The 5,000-nt window shown below is 39.8% G+C and overlaps 1 protein-coding gene across 1 annotated transcript in view; it reads left to right on the top strand.

Annotated features, from left to right (window-relative positions):
- LOC125041184 (coactosin-like protein) overlaps positions 1-5,000 on the top strand; it is a 50,807-nt gene that overhangs the window by 675 nt on the left and 45,132 nt on the right. The gene's annotated exons all lie outside the window — the stretch shown is intronic.

Below are 5,000 nucleotides of genomic sequence, written 5' to 3'. Positions count from 1 at the left end.
TTGTGTATCCAATTATGTATTTATTAGGTCTCTATTTAGTTATCTATTTTTCGATCAATGTATTTAATTAGGTATTTATTGGGTCTATCTTATTATTTCTGTGTATTGGTTCTTTAATTTAATTATCCATTTATTAAATTATATATCTGTCGGTTGTTTTTAGCAGGTGGGAGTAATGATGGTGATTGTAATAATGACAATGATATCATTTTGATTACCATTATCACATTACATTTATTCACGTTACTATTATGATTATCACCGTTATTATTAGTACCATAATATCATAATTATTATCACCATCGACCTGTTATTATTATTATTATTATTTTTAATACTTTGTTGTAAAATGCGATGTAGTGGTTGCACGTAAATTCTAAAACAAATTTGCTCCTGTATGGAATTTTTTTAATACAGTTCGCGTGATAAAAAGTACTGTGATGCCCTTTTTGTTAGGGGGAGGGAGAGAGAGAGAGAGAGAGAGAGAGAGAGAGAGAGAGAGAGAGAGAGAGAGAGAGAGAGAGAGAGAGAGAGAGAGAGAGAGAGAGAGAGGGGGGGAGGACTAAGAGAGACTGGCTGAGAGAGAGAGGGAGAGGGACTGAGAGAAAAGGAGAGGAAAGGATAGACAAGGAGATGGAGAGAGGGGGAGGGGAGGAAAAGGGAAGGGAAAAAGGAGAAAGGAAACTAAAGAGATAGATAGATAGATAGATAGAGAGAGAGAGAGAGAGAGAGAGAGAGAGGGGGGGGGGGAGAAAATATGATTTACTAGTCAAAATAGGACAGCAAAAGAGCAGACACAAATCACATCCACACTATACCATTAAGTCTCCCCTCGCCCCCCCCCCCCTCTCGAAAAAAAACACTACCCACTCTCCTAAATAAGAAAAATAAAATTAAAATTCCTCTCATATAACAGTCATCCCTGTTTCACCCCTCCCTCCCCACCCTCCCCCCTACCCTACCCCCTACCCTCCCCCCACTGAACGCGTGTCTGCGATATAGGCTGCTCGGGAAACGCACCGTGGACTAACTGGGGAACACGCCTGCTGCAGTTTCATGCGAACATAAATGGGTCATTGGTTAGCCCTGCGCTCGGGTCCCGCCGGTGTGCGGCTGCGGGAAATAGGGGAGAAAGGGGGGAGGGGGAGGGGGAGGATGGGGAAAGGAGAGAGAGGAGGATGGAGAGAGAGTGCGAGAGGATGAAGGAGAGGGAGTGAGAGTGAAAAAGGAGGTAAGAGAGAGAGAGAGAGAGAGAGTAGGGAGGATGGAGGAGGGGAAGGGGAGAGAGAGGAGGATGGAGAGAGAGTGCGAGAGGATGAAGGAGAGGGAGTGAGAGTGAAAAAGGAGGTGAGAGAGAGAGAGAGAGAGAGAGAGAAAGAGAGAAAGAGAGAAAGAGAGAAAGAGAGAAAGAGAGAAAGAGAGAAAGAGAGAAGAGAGAAGAGAGAAAGAGAGAGAGAGAGGGAGAGAGAAAGGGAATGAGAGAGAGGGGAAGAGAGTAATAAGATATAGGGTAATAAAGGAGAGGGTAAGAGTAGGGAGAGGATGAGGGGATAACGCCATGGAAAAAAGAAATGAACGATAGATAGGGGGAGAGGTGGAATCAATAACGAAGTGAGAGAAAGGCAGAGTAAAGGGAATAGAGAATAATAAAGAACAAAAGAAAGGTCGATAAAAGGAAATCAACAAAGAAAACATACAAAAGCAACGAACAAACAAACGAACAAACAAACATGGACTAGACAAACAGCTGAAACAAACAAACGATACAATACATGAAGAGAAACAGGAATCAAATAAACAGAAAAAAAAATAAGAAAGTGGGTTATAGAAACGCGGTGATAACTTAAAAGACTTCCTAATATGGAGAGAAAGAAAGTGCAATAAAAGAGAAGTGAGAGAAAAGAAAAGAAAGAGGAAAATAGAATAGACGTGACTAGTGATAATAAAATAGTTAAGAATGATAATTATAGAGAAGAAAAAAAAGGATCAAAGAAAAGACAGAAAGGTAGAATTAGACGGACGAGAATAAAGATAGGAGAAGAGAAAATGAGGAGAAGAAAATAATAGGAATAGAGGCGAGAAGAATAACAGAAATAACAGAGAAGAGAATGACATTAATCAAGAAATTAAACTAAAACGAAAATAATTAATGATAGAATATAAATGACAGGTATAAAATATAAAAAAATAAACACAATAAAGACAAGAATAACAACAAAACAACAAAGAAAATGCACGCAGAGGAAACTTCAGAAAGTCTACCTGTAAGATAAACCTGGAAAGCACAACACGGAACTAAGATCACTATAACACCAGGCCTTCAGTGATATGGAGATGCGGTGTTATGTTTTGTGGTTGGGGAGAGGGAGAGAGAGAGGGAGGGAAAGGGAGAGAGAGAGAGAGGGAGGGAAAGGGAGAGAGAGAGAGAGGGAGGGAAAGGGAGAGAGAGGGCAGGAAAGGGAGGGAGAGGGAAGGAAAGGGAGAGAGAGGGAAGGAAAGGGAGAGAGAGGGAAGGAAAGGGAGAGAGAGGGCAGGAAAGGGAGAGAGAGAAGGAGGGAGGGAGGGCGGGGGAAGGGAAGGTGGAAGAGAGAGAGAGAGAGAGAGAGAGAGAGAGAGAGAGAGAGAGAGAGAGAGAGAGAGAGAGAGAGAGAAGATGGGAAAGTTAGCAGAAACGAAAAGGAACATGAACGAGAAAAGGAAGAGATAAAAGACGAATAAAAATAAATAAAGCTCAGGATATTAAAAAAAAAAAAAAAACATGAATGAAATCAAGAAAAAAACTGACAAAAGTGAAAACGACACTGATATTCATTGTTCTTCCTCTCAAGAATCCAAATAATACGAAAAGAGAGAGAGAAAAAAAACGATAGCATAAGAAACGCTACGCAATTCTGTCGCAAAATAACACTTGAGACACTCTGACTCATACCCTGATAGAATAAAATAAAATGGAAAAAAATGATAGAATAAAATAAAATGGAAAAAAATGATAGAATAAAATAAAATGGAAAAAAATGATAGAAAGAAAATTGAAAAAAGAAAAAAATAATTAATGGAACCAATTGTCAAAATGTGGTCATGGCTGGACGGAGCGCTGGTCAAAATGTCACAGGAGGAGCTTTCATCGAGACTCGAAGGCGGGAAAAAGGGGTTGAATGCCTTTTACCTTCGCTGTCGAACCTTGGATCTTGGTGGAGTTGATGCTCTTTTGTTTTCTGTTTGTTTTTTTCCTTTCGGTTGTTTTCTTTGTGTTGTTCCGGAAGGGGAGGGGGGGGGGGGGGGTTGTCTCTCACTGGTTTGGATATTTCTAAATATTGTTTTTTTTGTCTAGTTCTGTGTGACTTTCTTTTTTTCCCCTACTTTTCTCCCTCTCTCCTTATTTCCTTTTCTCGCTTTCCCCCTCCCTTTCTCTCTCTTTCTCTCTCTCTCTCTCTCTCTCTCTCTCTCTCTCTCTCTCTCTCTCTCTCTCTCTCCCTCTCCCTCCCTCCCCCCTCTCCCCTCCCTCCCTCCCTCCCTCCCTCCCTCCCTCCCTCCCTCCCTCCCTCTCTCATTCCCCACACTCCTCCCCTCTCTCTCCCTCTGTTCCTCATTCTTTTATCCTTCCCTCATCGTATAAAGTAACCAGGTTATTGACCTTACCTGACCTGACTTCACTTGACTAAAACGAAGCACCCACAATTTGCATACTCCCAGCTGCTTACAGGAAGAAAGTAAGTGTATTAGTCCGCACTCTTTCCTGGGTGTGTCAGGGACATGTTATAAATAGGATCGATAAATCAATAGAGTGAAATTGTATATACATGCATTTGAACATTTTATTTATATACACACAGAGATACATGGTATATGCGTGTGTGTTTGTGCTTTATATGTGTTTTTTATGAGTGTATCTGTCGTATTTGCTGTATTTGTTACCTATGTATGTATGCATATGCGTTTACATACACGTAGACAAACGTTTACAAGCACACACTGTAAACAGGTGTTGATAATGAGATTTTCCCTCCGCTTCGCTCGCAAGGTTCGTTCGGGGCAGCAAAGTGCTTTGAAATTTCCCCTCCCGCTTTCTGTTGGTAAATTTACACTGTCAACAGGAAGCGATTTTTGTTTAAATAATTTTTTTTATCTTTCTATATCTGTGGTCAGTCGTTTTGATATATTGTAGAATTAAAAAAGATGAAAAGAAATGAAAAGAAGAAAGTTTGACCTTCTCGTAATGTCAATCGTGAGTGATTGGAGAGCGTTTTCATATTATTTTTGCATTTTTTTTATTCGGAAATCATGTGTAACAGCGTAGACATTCGTGATATACCGTATACTTGTTCTTTCATTATGTAGGGCGAATTTTTGTCTTTGTTTTTCAGACCTTTATTCATTCGTCTGTTCTATTTTTTGTATATGTTATTATTTGTTTTTTTGCATTGCTGTTTGTTATTTTCTTCGCTCTTTTCTTTTCTCTTTTTCATTTTCCCTATGTTCATTCTTATTTGCTTTCCTTATTTTTTCCGATTTTTTTTTTTTTTTACTTCGTTTCTCTTCGCCAATTTTCCTTTCCACATTTTCATTCTTTTTTTTTTTTATTCTTTCCTCACTTCTCTCCGTTTTCATTCTTCCTTCCAATTCTCTTCGATTTGCTCAGTGAAACGAGCGATTTCTCTCGCATTTCCGCAAGATGTGTGGAGTGTGTCTTCCGTTTCTGAAAGTCACGCTAAAGGCAAGTCAAGCGAGATACTATTTGGAACGGTTTTCTTTGATAACATTAATTACATTTCTGTTTTCACGAAGTCGAAAAGGAGAAAATGGGAAACTGTGATGGAATGAATCACTGATGTAGAAAATGGGAGACTGGGAAAGTTTGCTTTTGTTTGTATTTGTAAGGTGTAAATACATTTCATGGCAATATATTCAGTTGATGTAAATATAGCATACGTTTCCGTCCTCGCACATGTGTACGTACAGTAGTACATCCACGCGAACAGTCATACCCCTCCCACACGACA

This window comes from Penaeus chinensis, chromosome 30 (assembly GCF_019202785.1).
Source record: "Penaeus chinensis breed Huanghai No. 1 chromosome 30, ASM1920278v2, whole genome shotgun sequence".
NCBI lineage: Eukaryota > Metazoa > Arthropoda > Malacostraca > Decapoda > Penaeidae > Penaeus > Penaeus chinensis.
This window is presented reverse-complemented; position numbering and strand designations above follow the sequence as displayed.